This window comes from Cibotium barometz, chromosome 43 (genome assembly GCF_041138505.1).
Source record: "Cibotium barometz isolate CiBa-2024 chromosome 43, ASM4113850v1, whole genome shotgun sequence".
Lineage (NCBI taxonomy): Eukaryota > Viridiplantae > Streptophyta > Polypodiopsida > Cyatheales > Cibotiaceae > Cibotium > Cibotium barometz.
Window position 1 is genome coordinate 13,086,840 of NC_141088.1, and position 18,827 is coordinate 13,105,666.

Genomic DNA, 18,827 nt, shown 5'->3' on the forward strand with positions numbered 1-18,827 from the left:
GGTTTGGGCAAGGCTATATCTTCGCTTCTAGTTTGATGAAGAAGAAATTGTCTACAAGCTTCGCTCATGTTCCGTGTGCCAGAGTCTCAGGAGATTGTGGTGTTGGATGTGCAAATATGAGGCGAACTCCCCTATTATCCTGATTTCCGCATTCAAAAATGCATCCACATTTAATAACCAAAAATTCGCCGCAAAAGCAGGCTTGCTGATTTTTTTTTAATTTTTTAAATTTTTTTTGGGGGGGGGGGGGGGGGTGTTAAAAAGGCATCCACTTTTGCCCCCTGCTGATTGGAAAAATCAGGGCGCCCATCTCACGGGCTTTTATATAAAAAAAAAGCGGGACAAAAATTAGTGCCCTCCTACTTTTTCTGGAGAAAAAGCTGGTGCCCCCCCCCACCTGCACACGCTTTTTCTCTCTCTGTGGCGTGTGCGCAGGCCTGCAGCCCCGCTGTCCTGCCTGGCGCATCTCTGTCTTCTCTGGCCCGGCCTGATCATGGTGCAAAAGTCGGCCTGGTCTGCCCTCCTACTGCCACATGCATCGCCATCCTTTCCTTGGCTGAACCAAATCTGGCCACCATAAACCTCTTTTTCCTTCCGCTGCTGCAAGGGTCTACACATTAGCCCCCTTTACTGTCTCCTCCTTTGGCTGACCTTGACCAATACAAAATCGTTTGGTAACCTGTGCCGAGAGGTCCCCACACTACATGCCACTAGGAGTGCCTTTTCACCTTCCCTCTGTGTGAGAGTGGATGAGAGAGGTTTAATTCACATCGAGATTCCCAAGTATTCCTCTCAGCACCATAGCGAGCTCTTTGTGTGGTAAAGAAGTATGCTCTCTAGGGTTGATGTTATGGTTGTATGTGGATTCTGAGAGGGGAATATGGGAGAATTGTGCGTGTTAAAGATGTGCAGCAATTCTGGATGGATTTAGTAGGTATAATCAAGACCGGATGTCCATAGAGGACAAGGAGGGCTGTCAGATCATCCACATGGAGGCATGCATGTATAGGGGCATGTGGACTGCATTTCTCTGTCTGAACAAGCTGCCAAGCAGAGGAAAGCATGCGACTTGCTATTTTAGATGGGTCTTCTAAAAAAAGCATGCGAGTTGCTATTTTAGAAGAATGTAAGAAAGTCAGCTTCAGGTATTTTTGGGGATGTGAAAGGGGCACTTGTTTTTTTAAAAAGGAAAAGTAATTTGGATGAAAAAAAAAACCAAATAAGCTTGGACTGTATTATTAGCATACATATTATGCAGTGAAGACTGTAAAACGTAGCCTCTTTTCAGCATTCGGCGTGGGACAAAACAATGAGGAGAATATTTCACATGTCTCTTCTTGTACCTGGAGTTCGGAGAAGGTTTTGGTGAGTGGTTTACGCGATGATTTCAGATTTTTTTTTGCTACAGGTTGTGTAGTTTTCTTCCTTTCTTTTTTGACAATTCAGAATTGACACATATCAATCCTTTTCTTTCTGCAGCAACAGAGATGAAACCCTCGCGTTTCTTCTCTTTTCCATCTCTCTTAACCACGCGATACCACATCCCCTCTCCTTTACCGATGATTTGTGAGATCATGAGTGGGAATGGGAAGAAACAAGGGAGATTTTTGGGAAACCCCTGCATGCTCATCCTCATGGGCAGCATTTAATAGTGATCGAAGAAGAAGAGATAGATGTGGTTGAGAAAACTTACTTCGATATTGAGATGAAAAAGCTCGGAGCAGAGATTTCTACCCTGAAGATGCAGGCAGTGAGATGGCCAATCTCCGGAAGGTGATTACTATCAACGACTACTCCCGCATCCGCAGGGAAAATTTTTAGCAGCTTTTTTCTTCACCCGAGAGGTTTTTTTGGGGGAGAGAATTGAGAGTTGATGCATGGCTTAATAGATGGAATGGTCACATCTGAATTCCATCCTCTTCAAGATGCTTGGAAGATTTAGATGGTGTAGAGCCTCCTGAAATTGAAAGCCTTGTCATGATGGAGAGAGCTTGGAACAAGTCTACTGCGTGAGCTAGTTTGGAGCAGATATTTAGGGATGAGTTCCTCTAGGGGGAGATGAGTATGACGTGGTATCCATTTTTATAGAGTTGGATATGAAGACCATGTCTTTTGATACACATGTACAGAGTTGGATATATGAGTATGACGTGGTATCAAGTATTAGAGAGTTAGATATGAAGACCATGCCTTTCGACAAGCCTACTGCTTGGGCTAGTTTCAAGTAGGTGTTCAGTGACGAGTTCCTTCAGGCGGAGGATGAGTATGACGTGGTATCAAGTATTAGAGAGTTAGATATGAAGACCATGCCTTTCGACAAGCCTACTGTTTGGGTTAGTTTCAAGTAGGTGTTCAGTGATGAGTTCCTTCAGGCGGAGGATGAGTATGACGTGGTATCGAGGTTTACGGAGTTGGATATGAAGACCATGTCTTTCGACATGTATTTGTACATGTTTAGAAAGTTGCAGGCAAAGGCGACACATATAGATGGAGTCACCTTACTTGGTTTTTTTATGAGGGGATTGTCACTAGATTAGGTGAGGAACAACAATTGCAAATCACTTGAGGATGCTATCCATTTTGCAAAAATCTATGAAGAGAGAGAGAGAGTTGCTTGCAAAAGTAAAAAGAATGTTTCTTAGAAGCAGAAAAACTCAGGCAATCCGAACTAGATTCCAAACGTAAACGAAAGTTATTATTTGTGGAGGCTTCCATGACTTCGAATAAAACCTAGACTTCGGATCAACCCAATTCCAAGAAGACTTACCGAGTAGAGCCTCCAGAACATTTGGGAGGGTGATTGCTTTATTTGTGGCCATTGGAAAGAGAGCTGCCCACAAGCGTAGAAAAAGCAAAAGCCTAAGGGAGCTCACTTGACTAAGATTTTAAGTAACTCTAAGATTAATTCTGTTTATACTGTGGTTCTTCATCATAGTTTTTGCATGGAAATACTCTCCAGGCACTTAGCCTTGTTCACTTGACATTGATGACACTTTACCACATAGTGATGGAATTCTGTCCTCGTGTTGGGCCAGTAAAACATAGTTTTACCAAATCATAGTTTCGTTGTATCCTCGGATGGCGTGCTCCTAAACTCATCGCTATCCGTTAAGCAAACCGTATAATTTCAGAACAACAATCTGTTTCGAATATGATAGTGACCTCAACTCATCTTGATGATCCTTGAGCTCTGGAGCTCCTTGTGTGGACTTGTTGCCAAAACCGACCAAAATAGCCATTGGTCTCATACTGCCCTCTCAAGCAATCATAAAGGTGAGCCTGAATCTCGCTGAAGCTCAATAGATTCACCTCCCAAACTGACTCAATGCATATGCAATCCTATTCAAGCTACCTTTCCAATACTGAATCTCCATATCAAAATCTTGCATCAACTCTGCGTACCGTGCCTTCTTGCCTCTCAACTTAGTTCTATCACAAAAACACTTGGTCGGTCTAAGCAACAAATTTGGATCCTTACATGTAATGTCTCCAAATTTTCAATGCGTAAATAATCGCATATAACTCTTTCTCCTGAGTATTCCATATGACTTGGGTATCATTAAGCTTCTTGCTTTCAAAAGCCACATGTCGGCCCTCCTTTAATAAGACATCGCCTATCGCATAAACACTGGCATCCATCTCAACCAAGAATGGTTTGCTCGGATCCAATATGGCTAAAACTGGTGCATCTCTCATATAAGCTTGATCCTTTTAGAAGCCTCTTATTCCAGGTAATAGGAGCATTGGACTTTCGTTCACGTCCTTTGAGGAGGTTAGAAAAGGGAACAATCGGTCAAAATACCTGCTCCCTAACTTCTTGAGAAAGACAATGAATCCAAGAAACGAACAATCTTGTTGGCAGTCCGAGGTGTAAAAGAGATTTTTCATATGCTGAAAATTAGGAGGAGCATTCGTGACCCCAGAAGTAATACGAGAAACTCGTAATGACCATATTTGGCTTTAAAACCCTTCTTAAAGATGTCTTTCGTGGCTATCTTGATGTAGTGTTAACCAGTACGAAGATTAATGTTTGTGAAAGATGTTATGTACCTTGAGATAATCCTCGGATTAGCAAGTCTTATCTAGCAACGTTAGGGGACCATAGGATTAGGAATACTAGGTAGATGCAGAGGCCTAAGGTTCAGAATTAATAAAACTCGGCTATTGGCTATCTATAGCAAGTTTGCCATTTATAGTGGAAATTATCACTATAGTGAGTGGTGGGGTGCACTTTTTATGGGTATGTCCTGGACTAGAGTTTCTAGTCTTGTCGTGGATATGGCAAATCATAGATAGTCTTGTCTAGGGTCTTTGTGGGCACACAATAGTGGTATGAGACGCCGATGCTAATTGGCATGTGTCTATGGAGTGGAGCCCTAGCCCTTGGCTCGGGAGTGGATCGAAGTACTGATACTATGGTTGGGTGGTGAGCTTGCCTGCCCCCTTTTATTGGTTTTCTCTAATCTTGTGTGTGTTTAGGAGATCATGGTTAGATAGGCTTAGGAGGCTTTTTACACTTCGTATCAAGGAACGATGGGCAGAGCTGTTGCAAGATTTTGACATGGAGATTCAGTATCAGAAGGGTAGCTTGAGTAGGGTTGTAGATGCATTGCATCAGATTGGGGAGGTGAATCTTTTGAGTTTCAGTGAGATTCAGGCTTACCTTTATGATTCCTTGAAAGGGCTATGTCCCCAGGAGGTGAAACTTTTTGCAGTTGTTTTCCTTATTTACATTTCTTTATAAATATATATTTTTCTTTTCTTTCTCTTTGGTTGCTGTTGCTTTCCCCCGAGATCTCTTGGAAGGGCTTGGGCCATTGCAATGTCAGAATGGGTCAACCAGTGGGACTTTGGACCAGTGGTTGGCTAAGCCTAAGAATTGCACTGAAAGATGAATGACAGTGTCCAGGACATGGCCACTGAATGAGGGTATAGGCCAGTTTGCACTAGTAAGTGGCCGCCACCGAAATGTGAATGTACCTTGAATTCTAAGCAAATTCTGAAGTGACCATAGTGGTCAAAGATGGTCAGGAGACCAGAAAGAATGCAGATGACATCATCCCTAAAATCTAGGAAACTGCTATTTTTGGAAGTGTCGGAATTGAAAAGTGTTCGCGTCACTTTGTGCGGAATGTCAAGGGGGCCAAAAGCTGACAAAGGACTGTTGTGAGAATGTGAACCAGTCAGGAGATTTTTAGCCTGGAAGATTGCATGTGGAAAAGGCTTAAAAATGTGACAAGTGTCAAATTTATGTGCATTTTCCACATTGAGAAGAGGGAAGCGTGGGAATTTGGGCTGAATTAGGCTCATTTGCAGCCATTATGGTGGACTGTTGCAGGAAAACCAGCATTTGTGGTGCACTCCCTTGCCCTACAACTCATGAATTGAGGGTTGAGCTTGCTCCCCACAGCCTCTCTCTCTCTCTCTTTCTCTCTCTTGCAGACTATGGAAATGCTCTCATCAGATAAAATCAGGTACAGTTGTGTGAATTTCATGCTTATATGCAAAGGCTAGTTGCCTCCTTGAACAGGAACCGGTGTAGTTAGTTCCTACACCAAAGCAGGGACGGAAGAGGGTAATAACCTCTTCAATACAATGCTGTTTCAGCACTGTTTAGGTGCTGTTTTTGGGCTGTTATGTTGCCCGGTTGATGCCAAAATGCAGTAGGACTTTGCTAAAGTCCTCCAAGACAGTACAAGGGTTATTTTGGGCTGAAAACAGAGCTGAAAACAGGTCTGTGCAGAAAATTACAGCAAGCTGAATTGTGATGTTTTGGACTCCATTGGGTAGCCTGATGCCTATGGAAGTGAGCCTGTCAGTTGGGACTCATTCTGAGATGTTATGGAACAGTTTTAGTGCAGTTATGTTGGCAAATTTCTCCCAGAATTTGTAAAACTCAGCTGATGCAAGTAGAGTGCTTTGTTGCACTTGTGCTTTGTATTTTCCAACCTTTTAACAATAAAGAAATACCGCAAGGGGCGCCGGACTTCGGGGCCAATGTGTTGTTGAGCGAGGGAGCGAGGATTCTGTGATTGTGTGTCTGAGTAAGACCAGGTTATTTGTGAATGAATTACCGCTTTATGTGTCCATAGACCGGTTTTAGGCTATGTGAGACCGATAGATATTTCGGTCGGGTTTGACAGCAGGTCCAGGGAGGGATCTCCATTATTACATGCCAAAGTTCATGGGATCATTCCTCGTGTTAAGGTGGTTGGAGATCACTATCTTATTTGGAACTCGAAAAGACTGATTTATGAGTGTCACCAACCTGCTATAGCATGTCATCCGGTGATACAATGAACCTATGATTTTGTAAAAGGTATTTTTTATTGGCCTAAGATGATAACAAAAGTCCAAGACTATGTGGTAGAGTGTCGTTAGTGTTAGGTGAACAAGGCTGAATGCCTTAGGGCTAGAACATTGATACATCCTCTTGAGATCCCTCATAGTAAATGGGAGAGTGTTTCCGTGGATTTTATCACCAGTTTACCACGCACTCACTAAGGGCATGGTTTAGGTGTTGGTAGACAGATTGACAAAGATGGCAAGATTTTCACCCACAAAGAAAACATTAATGACTCCTAAATTTGCACAACAGATTTTTTGAGCATTCTTTTAGGTTATATGGTTTACCTTGTGACATAGTGAGTGATGGGGATTTGACGTTTACCGCACACTTTTGACAGTTAGTCTTCCAAAATTGGAGACCAAGCTCCTTTGATCATCCTTAGTTCAACAAACAAACAGAGAGAGTGAATAGGATATGGTTGGTGTATACGTCTCCAAGAGAATATTAGATTGGGAGAGGTACATCCCAATGGTAGAGTTTGTCCATAATAGTGCTGGTTACAGTTTGGTTATATCAATTTTTGGATACCAACCTAGATCTTCAGTAGCTATGGGAGTGAAGGGTATTGAGAATGAAATGACTAGGGATTTCTTGGCGGATATCTAGGAGATGCTTGCTAGAGCTAGGGATTCTATCAAGAGTAACATTTTGTCGAAAGAGTCATCCAAGGGAATGTTTGGTGTTTTTGTGAATACCCACAAGAGTTCAAAGACATTACGAACGGGAAGCTTAGGAAGTTATCCCCTACCTAACTGTGGACCTTTTCGGGTTATTAAAAACATGGCAAAGGTAGCCTATAAGCTAGAATTGCCGTAGAATTTGATAGTTTTTCTACTCTTTCATGTCGATAGTAGACTAAAAGAGATGTTGGGAGCTGGGGATTGCATGGTGACTCCTTAGTAGCTTGTTGAGGTTGAGGACTTGTCCTATGTTCCACATGAACCGGAAACAGTGATTGATTTCAAGGAAAGGAAATTAGAATTAAGTTGATCCCTGAGTATAAAATTAAGTGGAAAGATAGCGTAGAAGAGGACTCGACTTGGGAGATAGTTGCTAGTTTACAACATAAGTTTTTCAGTTTTCTTACTTGGACAGATTTTGTTTCCAAGAGGTGGAACGTGGGAGAAGGGGAAGTATGTTATAGAGCTGGAGCTAATTCTCGGATTAGGGGACTCTTGGATTATAGAGTTAGGTGCCATCATGAGGTCGGTCGGTATTACCAATAGATTGTATCAAGGGCAGTGTCGGTCGGTATTACCAATTGATTGTATCAAGGGCAGTGTCTAATCCTTATACAAATATGCTTCATTGCCTCACCATAAAGATGTGTGTGTCTCTAAGCAAAGTTCAAAGCACAACGAGCCAAATGATTCCTCCTTAATCATCTACTACATTCTCTCCCTTGATTGTACAATGTAGGCTAGCTTGGCTTGTTGTAGGATTAGTGTCAACAATGATCGCTACATTAAATGCTAAGCATCTTCTCTTGTCACGTGCATGTGTAGAGGTTTCATTGCTAGGGATGGATTCCAAGGCTCCTAGCTTTTACAGTGGCTATAACATTGCTTGAGTTACACTATGGCTTTTAGCTTTACATCTTTGCTCTTAGTTTCTCCTAAGGTGGATGTTACTTTATTTTCCTAACACTATGATTCTTGCGCATCCATGCAAGGATTAAATCTTTTCCTTGCTTCCTTGCACATCCATGTGTAGAAACTATGACTTTTTTGCCAAAACAGCCCACATGAGAGTACTATATCTGTAGACCAACCACTTGTGGGCATAATCCCCCCAAACCTCGTTGCCTTGGGTTCGTGACCTTGTGTGAGATCAGCTCTGATACAGCTATTAAGTCTCAAAAACCCAAGCCCTAGGATCTGTTGACAGAGAACCCACTAAGGATCAAGGCTTCGATCCACATACCTAAGAAACCCTAACTAGGCTTTAGATAATCTGCTGTCGTACACATCGCATCATCGCATCTTACTCACCACCCGGCCATAGGTTCTCTACCTTGAATCACCCCGGAGCATGAGGTCTGATTGTCGCGAGCTGGCCGAGTCCGGATAGCCCCAACCTAATAGCCAGTGAATTCCCTGGTTAGGACCGTTTTCCTAAGCTAAAAGGAAAGCTGTGCTCTGATAGCAATGTGATTGATCTGGGGGTTCACACACAACTATTAATGCAATTAAACACTTAAAATAAAGGCACACAGCTTTGTCACGTGGATCCCACACTTGGCCAGTTGATATTGTGCTTATTCTTTCTATCTTTAGCGGTGCATTTGCCCACTTATTTGCTGTACTAATTCTTTCTATTTGCTACTTTCCTTAGTGCTAGGCTTCATTATGGCTGAGTCTGCCCTGCATCTCCGGAGGTTTGATAGAAACTCAGTATGAAGGGTTTTGTGTGAATATATGCTCTTGTGTGTTTGTGTGTGTGTGTGGGGCGGGGGGGGGGGAGTGCGTGTGTGAGAGCATATCTTGATACAGAGTTCTACACCCACTATTGGGCACTGATGATGTTAGTGGCGATGTCGTAGTATCTAGTCCATACTATGCATAATGGAGTTGATAGTTATATAGTCTTGTGGGTTGACTACCATGAGTATATAACATGCACGTTCCTAAAAAGTGAATTTGGGCAGCATGTTCCTGGATTCATCTAGGTATATAATTCAGCCGTATTAGCGGACATGCAGATTTCACATTGTGAAATTTTTGTCCTATCAACTACTTATTTGTTGTACTAATTCTTTCTATTTGCTACTTCCCCTAGTGCTAGGCTTCATTATGGCAGAGTCTGTCCTGCATCTCCGGAGGTTTGACTTGGGCACTGATGACATTAGTGGGGATGTCGTAGTATCTAGTCCATACTATGCATAATGGAGTTGATAGTTATATAGCCTTGTGGGTTGACTACCATGAGTATATATGAAACCGGCCTCTGGTAGAAACCAAAGTGCGGTAGACTAGCAGTCACCTATCCAATAGTAGTCCAGACAATTAAGAAGTGAACAAGAGCTAGAATGCCCCAGAACAAAAAGGAAAAACGACACCTGTTGGCCCCAAAGCTTGGCGCCCCTTGCGGTATGTCTTTATTCAAATTCAATGGAAAAGTTTAACCGAGTACAACAAAGCCAGTCAAGAGATCTGTGTCCCACGAAAGCAACACACTGTGGTCTCCTCTAATGAAGCAAGACAATACAACAGGGCAGCCTTGAGCACGCATCTGGTTGTTCCATGTTCATGGCTTCAAACTCAGCCAAAGTACAAATCCACTGTCCAACTTTGTTCCCACCCTTAAACTGCCATACCCCTCCTCTCACAAAGGGTCAAAAGAAACAACTCTGTAGCAGACATAAGCTAGTGGAAAGAAAGAGAGAAAGAAATGTTCAGAGTATACCAACTGCTCTGCCAACTGTTATGCACAGTTCTGCACTAGATGGACTGACCGTACCAACCTGTACCCGCAGCCGCCTGTGTCAGCAACTCTGCAGCACACGTGTGCACCTGTCGGTACATATTTATACTTGCAGAGCACGTGTGTACCTGTCCGTACTAGTCGCCCTGCAGCCACCAGAGTCATGCGCCGCCTGTACTGCTGGACTGACCTGGACTGTACTCGCCTGTACCTGTTCGTACAGAACTGTACTGCAGCCGCCTGAATGATGCGCCGCCTGCACAGCTGGACAGAGCTGTCTGTACCCGCCTGTGTGATGCGCCGACTGTACCAATCTCCCTCCATGCAGTGCAGCTAGCCAGTACCTGCAGCACACGTGTGTATGACTTTTCCAGAGCAGTTCAGTACCCGCCTGTACCTGACCGTATAGTTCTGTACCTCGTGTGTACGGCTTCCTGCAGGCAACCAGTTCCAGCTTGTTCTCCACGTAGCCAGTCGACCACCCGCCTTCTTCAAAAAGCAAGAGAGAGAAGATGGAGAGGGAGGCGTGTACTCTAAAAGTAGAGTAGCCCACTCCATAATTATCCTAGTGGCCCCTTTAATTATTAAATTACCAAGGGCCACCCAAGGTTTATAAACTTTATAAAGTTAATACCTTGGTCCACTTGGGGTTGTCCACACATATTACTTTTGTCCGGACACCCAAGTATGCATCTTGAAAAATTTATTTTGCTCACCAACCACCATGCTCCCACTTGTGTTGTTCCACTTTCACAGGGTCATGACAATATAACGTGCACGTTCCTAAAAGGTGAATTTGGGCATGTTCCTAGATTCATCTAGGTATATATATACAATAGGTGAAGGACTTTGAGTGGTAACTGGCCCCTTGTGAGCCCTAGTCCGGGACGAGTTAGCCAGGGATCCACTCTTAAGCGTCCATGGTCAGGTGCACAAGTCCCGTACATGGTCATGGTCAGGTGTGCAAGTCCGGTCATGAAACAAAGCTAGTCCGTACTGTGTAAGTCACCCTCTCAAATGATGATGTGGTGTTCCAAGCATTGAAAGGCTTCTAGCTAAATGCGAGGGCACTGAGGTTGCATATAGGTAGAAGCAAGAAGTGCAGGGCCATAGAGTATGTCTATGTGGGCTCTACACTTGGGCTTCCTTTAGGCCAGCGATGGGCCAAGGTTTGGGCCCATAAGGGCCATGGGCCATAGTCGACCAGCTTATGGAAGGGATGTGCCTTAGTCGGACAGCCCATAGAGTCTAGGGCCATAGTCGGCCAGCCCAAGGAAGGGCTAAAGCCTCTGTTGGCTGTCAACAACAGCCAGTCGGCCAACCGCTAGGGCCTTGACAGCAGTCGGCCAGCAGATTGGGGTGCCCATGTGTCAACGGCACCCGCTTATGGTGTTAAATCAGGTTGTAGAGCTTATTCAGCAGGCCGACAGCCTTTTTGGCAAATGGACCAGCAGTAGAGTATCATATATAAGCATTGGCTTGGCAGGGGTCAAAGCTTCTCATTATTCACACAGTTTTGCTGAAGTACTCCAAGGGGTGTGGACAATAGTACACTAAACTCAACAATCCACGATCTGCAACTGCATGATGTCCCGGAGCATATGTATGATAGCATCACTCTCCAGACACATGTATGCGAAGAGAAAACAGTTCAGAAGCTGTGCATGGTCTCAAATCAATTCGGAAAGCAGAAAAGCCTAAAAATTGTGCAAAATCCCAAAAACAGCCATTTTGATGTCAAACAGCCAGGAGTCAAATTCTGAATACTGGTACGGGTCTGCTCTTACAGTCTGTATAGTACGTCTGTATATGTGCATACACCAGTACAGTAGCACTGCAAGGATGAAGATCTCTGATTTTCCTGCCCTTGTACACGAGGGCTCACATATATATGCACGCGCCTTGTAATCCAACGCTTGCATCATGTTCTGAGGCGCCCACCAAGATAATGAGGGTGCCCGGAACCCATAGTAGCAATGGGAATGGAACGAAAGCCCCATCAGGGGAACGGGAATGGGCCACAGGGGACACGAGAACGGGAAGGTGGAACGTCCTAGATAATTCCTACAAACGATAGTGAATCTTAACAAACATTGCTCATTTTAAAACCCATATTACGTAACCTAAAAAGAAAAAGACATACTTATAGAATTTGCAAAACTTCCGATGTAACCAAATCAGATATACACTAAAGTCTAGTGCACCACACAATTTGCGAATGATCTCAGAGTTCAAAATGAATTAGTCCACATCATACATGACATAAGTGACAGAAGTCAAAAAATGTGGCCCACTACCTAGATAGAAGAAACAACCTAGGTCCCAAGCAATAAACTTACCCAAAGCGGCACATGCAATTGACACAAAATGTTGGGCTCGAGACTCCATAGTTTAACCCTCAAGGTGACATGCAAATAGTAAGGGGATGCTGCCAGTGATGCCTTCAAGGAGACTATCATATATGCCATCCAAGAAAGCCATATCATCAAGACCAATGTCTATAGCATCCAAATCTTCAGCCTTATCTTGACCAGATCTGTAGGTACATGTGTCTCCTCATCATGTAAGGACTCCTCATCAAGCAATATAAACTCCTTTGGTTTGGGAGAAGCCATAAGGGCAAATTAGCACTTACAAAAATCAAGTCATTGACTTGTTTTGTCTCAATTTTGTTCCTCTTCCTCGATGCAGCATGGCCGAACACACTCCATAGTTGCTCGATCAAAGAGGACCTTGCACCTGGAGACAAGATCCTTAATGGTTATAATTGAAGCTTTGGTGTACGAGCCCCATAATCTTCCCACAATAAAGCAGCTCCAATCTTAAACCTGTCTCTTTGTGCATCGGCAGATTTAAACCTTCTGAACTTGCTACGATAAAATCGAAGTTGGTCTTTCATCAATCTTCGTTTATCATAATCATGAGCCTGCCTAGAAAGCACCATCTCCCAACCATCCATTATCGCATCATTGGTCTCTCCTTGGAACTCGGGATTGAAGACATACACAGTAGCATACATGGGAAAATGATAACCATTCTATCGTGCTTCACATAATTCTCGATCCTCTTCATCTTTCTCATCGGACAAGCCCATTTTTCCTATTTTCTTGATCATTCGGTCAGCCCCCTCATAAACCTTACCAATGCATGGCTCCCGTCTATCTGTAATCAGCATCAAGTGCATGACCGACTTCATCACAACATTGATAGCGTTTACTTCATCCCAAAATGCAAAGTTTTGTATGGTTCTTTGCAGCCTCTATGTTGGCTCTTGACCGCCGTGAAGGAGCCCATCCCATCCACTCATTGCATCCAACCAATTGCTTCAAAGGTAAGTTGACTTTGGATAACCTTTTATCATGAGATAGTTATAACCGAAGCGTGTCCGCGAGTACTTCAAGAGATTCTTTTTGGGCGATCTTTGTCGGAATTCATTCAAAATAATCTGATGGTGTTGAATGAAGCTTATTATCTCCTTGCCTTTTTGAATGTGTGGATCAACCCATGGCAAGCTGCTAGTATCCTTCAATAGGTTGCTCAAATAATGAGCAAAGAATGGACTAAATGTTATATGTGGATACCTCTCTTCAAGCTTTAGACCAGCTGCTCTATTCGTTGCCTCACCATTAGCTAAGAACCGAATAACATTCTGTGGGCCAACTTTCTCAATACCTTGGGTCCACTCTTCCACAAGCCAATCTGCAGTTTTTCCAGTCCCAAAAACATCATGTGAGGAAATGAATTGCATTCTTCCTCGAGAATAAGCAACCATGCCATGAATGGACCTTTTTCGAGGCATTTGCAATAAGCGAGACACTATTCTTTGCGCAACTTTCATGCATAGAAAATGCAACTTTCTAGGCTATGAAACTTGGGAAAATACAAAGCTCCAAACTCCCTCATATTGGAGTCCATCTCCCATGCTAACATCGTCCCCATGTCTAGTGAAGTAAGATGCATCAATTACTGGTTTCTTTTGGACACATGCTTTGTCCTCTTCGCTTGGGTAGTGTTCCAAACGCTTCCTACGCATTTCAGGTGTTGTCCTCGGACATTTGTTCACTTGCGCTTTTTCATTGTTAACATGGCATATAGATGTGCTCTCACATGATTTGCTTCTCCTGACTTCTCTTTGTTACATTGCTTACATTTCCATCGTGTTGCACCTCCCTTAGATGAATAGTGTTCTAGCCTTTCAACCTCGTCCCACCGTTCCCAAGGGGTGGAAATAGGGTTCCCCTGCAAGAGTGGCCAGCCCCCCCTCTTGTGTTTTTTTCTCTTTTTACCTTGATATACATAGCAGGCTTCTCCTAGGGCTGCTTGTTTTTGTAGTTAGCTTTTTTTGCGGATGTTTCTCTTTTTTGAGTAGTGAAGGATGTTCTTAAGTTTTTTTTCCAGCTTTATTCAGCTCAGTAGTGTAAGTCAAATCTCTTTCCTCTTTCTCCTCTCTGTATTCCGTTCCAAAGTAGCTTCAAGAACCACACCTGCATTAGTGAACACTGAGGTTGGTATGGGAACAAGTTTCTCTTTACCATCTGACAAAATAGTAGAGAAGATGTAGATAGTCAATTTTCAGTCAAACCCTTTTTTTGTTCTGTTTTGGGAAATATTCTACTTGCAGGTCAGTTTGAAGGTGTTTCTGTTTGTAAAGATTGGAGGTGGTTTTTAGCCTTACTCAAAAAATTATGTGGCCGCATTTATGCAGTTGATCCTTCTGATGATGTAGAGACATGTGCACTAGCTGCAAGATATTTGATTTATGGAGATGCATTGGGCGAAGAAAAAATGAAGCAACAGAAGCAGAGCAGAAACCACGACATACAAGCTTGGGATGAAGATTTTGCAATGCTCAAGGGAAGGATTTAGGCCCAGTTTCAGACCCAGTACATGTGAACTTGTTTTTTGCCAGGGGGGATACCTATACACATGTGGAGTTGAAGGGAGAACCGAGGTTGTTTTTTCACTAGGGTCAAAGTTCAGTAGGAGGGGACAAAAATCTCATCTTGAAATTAGATCTGGATCTGGTTCTATCACTCGAGAACTTGCTGCCTGACTTGCTAAAATATGCATCAAACTTGTCTATTGTGGATCTTCACAAAGGTCAAACGTCCCCCAGCCTATGAAACACGTACAGTTCAATCTTTGTCTCATCGATCTAAAACTGTGTGAGGTCTGGAACGGTTTTTCCTCTGCGCATGGAACACCGGAATGGTCTAGAATGGGTGGTGACGTGGCGGTTTAGTGGGAACGGCGCTGCCGTTTCTGGAAAGGCTGTTCCTTGTGATGGCTAAGACTGCAACGGCTGCCAGGTATCTTTTAAAGGTACCTTTGAGGTACCAAAGGTGGGATGTCTCAAGAATGGGAACTTGATAGTAAGAGGGACGGAGAGAGAGGGAGCTGCCAGGAAATGGAAGTGCAGGTTTTGCAAGCAAGCAAAGACAAGAGGTGCCAATCGTGTGCGAGCATCATTTGATGCATGAACCTGGCCATGATGTGGCTTTTTGCCAATCAGTACCAATAGAGGAGGCGGCGGCGTTATAGGAAAGTCTTAATGCATAGGTGTTTCGAGCTCCACCTCCAAGGTCTATGGCTGTAAATCCCTCTTTTTTTGCTTCTAGTGTTTCTAGTGGTACCCTAAAGCACAGACTGGGAGTATTGGCTTTACTCAGGGAAATTGTGGTGGCCACGTTTTTCTTTCATGATCACATTGCATTCAGTATGGCAAGATCACCATATTTTCAAGAGATGGTCCATGCAATTATTGGATTTGGAGCCGTGCCCTCACGCCCCCGTGGTGCCGTATACTCCATCATCAGAGACTTTGAGGACCAATTTGCTGAAAAAGGAGAAAGAGGTCATTGATGCAGCATCAGCATCAGAGAATATTTGTGTTCGGTGGAAGAGGAATGGGGTGTCTCTTATCACCGATGTGCACCATCCATGGTATTGTGGCTTATTCACGAGGTGGTGTGCATTTCTTATCCTCACATGATGCATTTGAAATAAGGAAGAGCTCTGATGTGCTTATGGAGGAGTGGGTAAATGCTGTTGAGAACATTGGTCCAGAAGATGTGATTTAGGTCATAGGAGATGGAGAAGCATCAAATAGAGTGGTAGGGGCAAAGTTGGAGGTGAGGTATCCCTATATAACATTCACTCCTTGTATCACACATGGGCTAAATAATTTGTTGAAGGACATTGTGGATTTGCCATGGGTTGCAACTGTTCTCGAGAAAGGTAGAGAGATAGGATGTTTTTCACTCGTCATTACTATATTCTCTGAGAGTTTAGAAAGAGGTCTCCCCAAAAGGATATCTTAAAATACTCTCAAACCCGCTTTGCCTACAATTATATTATGTTGGAGAGGCTTCAGAAGGTGGAAAATGTTTTAAAACCGCTTGTGGTGAGTGATTAGTGGATTAATTGGCCCACCTCTCGTTCATTTATAGGCTACAATAATGTGATTCATGATGCATTTTGGGCTGATGTGGGCCATCTTAATGTTGTTGTGAAGTGTGTCATTCACATGTTAAAGATTGCAGACAGCAAGCAACCTTGCATTGGCAAGGTTTAATATGGCATGGACAACATGATAGAGCACGTTAGAGAGGTGGAGCCTAATGAGGGAAGGCAAAAGGAGTTGAGAGAACTTTCCCAAACTCGATGAGATAACTATCATTCACCCTTGCATGCAGATGGTTTTGTGCTAGATCCAGAGTTCCAAGAGACTGATGAAGAGGTCGTAGATAGTTGGGAGAAAGTATTGGGAAAACTAGTGCCAGATCCTTCCCAAAGGAGGCAAAGATCAGTTATCAATTTATAGAAGCAGGCAAGGAAGATTCGGTTTCACTAGATGCGCATAGAGACAAATGCAGTGTGGGGGTTGCTTTATGGTGGGAGGATTCAGCAGGGACTCGTGAGCTTCTTGCCATTTGTATTTTGAGCCAAGGAGCTAATTCCTTTCCTATTGAGCAATTGTGGAGTGTATTTAGCCACATTGCCTCAAAGAAGCAGAACCAACTTGCTAGACAAAGAACCAGTGATTTGGTTTGTGTATGGAAATTTGCGACTACTTAGTTAGCTCTACAGTCCGGTGGTAGAGAATTTTGTGGATACCCACCCTTCTTTAGATTTAGATGATGATGCAGTGCAGTCGTGAAAAAGCACAGGAATTATTTGGAAAGACCATTTGCCTTTCAAACCCTGTGTGTGCATGCGGGGAATTGGTTGCCACTGGATACAGTTTTTCATTGCATCTGCCTGCTGCTTGTTTTGTAGTGCTGTTGTTTTGATTGTATTTTGGAATAAATGAATGCAAGAGCACATTGTGGATTATGACAAATACATTAAGAGTAATTGTTTTGCTTGATTATAATGCAAACCTGTATTCGTGATCATCTTTCAAGTTGTCTCAACATAGGAGGGATTTAAATTTTTTGAAGTATTCCAAAGTGAAAATTTTTAATTTACACTGACATGATAGTGGATGTACTTTTTATGAAGTCGATGCTTTAACCAAGGCTTGCAGAAAATGATTATGATCTTTGCTGTAATTTGGTAGCATAAGAAATCCATGATATTTTGTATATGTTCTATCAGTGATATGAAGTCTCACTTGGTTTGCTAAGTGTTTACTACGAACCTTGTATACTTCTATTTACGACCATCCATTAGATCAAGAGTATTATCTTCATGAACGTGGCTCTAAAGTGCAACTAAAGTTGTGCAAAAAGTGAAGTTGTTGGTGCTGCTGTATGATCACTCTGCAGGCCACCTTGGCCCTGGCAGGCCTCCCTTCACTGCCTGCCCACAGAAAATTGTGGATCAACCTCTGAACCTGACCAATGTAGGCCCACGGGGAGCAGGGGCTGGTGCAGGGGGCGAATGTACACGCAATGTTAAGAATTGAGGGGTGGGTCTTGTATTCATGGTTTGCAAGCAGTTATGCTTCATAAATGAGAGGTTGGATTTCAGTCAAAAACATGCAATAGCATGTGCTATGCTGTGGACTCACTTGAATCCCCCCACATTGTATCATTATAGCATTGTACCAATGCACTTACAAGGCTGTTGTTTATTCCCTCAGCTCTAGCTGGGTTTTTTTTTCATGTTTTTTTTTCCCATGATTTTATCATTTCATGCACACGTTGTAACAATCTTGGTCTCGTAGACCCTTTGGTCTTTTGTAAACGTAAGAAACTTGTGATGGTGCATTGTAAGGTAATTGTGTGCCTCTTTGTCTCTCTGAGTGGTTGATCTCTGTGGGTGTGCAGCGTGATCAAGGAAGGAGAGAGAGATTTACTGAGCCACAATATGACATGAAGGACTAGCATGGTATGGCACATCATGCATTCAAAGATAATAAACATAAACACAAGTACAATATTCTGTGGAAACTTGGTACTCGTTTTCACGTACATTTCTGGAGGTTCAGATACTCGACGATGGATGCCAATGGGCCTATGTCACATCACCTAAAAAGCTAATATTAATGAAAGGCATATATGCAATATCTTGTACTAACTAGGTAGTAATTTTCACATTCATTTTTAGAGGTTTAAACCCTCTGCGTGTCAAAGGGCTCTTCCCTTCATTTATATTAATGGCTTTACCGTGTGACTTGCTCTTATCTAATGCAACTTTGCTCTTCCTGTTTGCACATCCATTTTTAGAGATTGAAACTCGTGTAAGGACTCTTTACCCACTTGATATCTAGGTCTTTTTCGCTTTGCGAGTTGCTTGTATCTTCTCTCACTTGGCTCTTTTTTGTTTAAGATGGGATGAACCTTGTCTTTTAAGAGCTTTGATGATTTCTATCTTGGTATTTTGTACCTTGTTGAATGCTAGCTAATCACCTTGATTAATGAGTATTTGCTAATCACCTTGTTGTGTAATAACCTTTGTGGCACTGTCATCCCATATGGTAGTCATTGTATTGTTTTAAATGATGGAGCCCCCTTTTCTAGATTGTCAATGTGTCATTATCCTTTGAACACTTATGTTTATGTAATAGCGTTTTTTTGGGTAATATGTGTACTTTTTTTTGTGAGAGCAT

The 18,827-nt window shown here is 42.9% G+C and overlaps 1 protein-coding gene across 5 annotated transcripts in view; it reads left to right on the plus strand.

The window, feature by feature from the left end:
- The window catches only part of LOC147613548 (RNA-binding protein BRN2-like), a 59,427-nt gene extending 41,029 nt beyond the window's left edge, over positions 1 to 18,398 (plus strand). For 3 of the 5 annotated variants that reach the window (XR_015263214.1, XR_015263216.1, XR_015263218.1), the window contains exon 12: positions 14,478 to 17,114. The gene's annotated coding sequence lies outside the window, so the exon portion shown is untranslated. Of the gene's footprint in view, positions 1 to 14,477; positions 17,115 to 18,045 lie in introns of those variants that run through there. The other 2 variants (XR_015263215.1, XR_015263217.1) reach the window with 1 other exon arrangement.
- Positions 18,399 to 18,827: the final 429 nt, after the last annotated feature.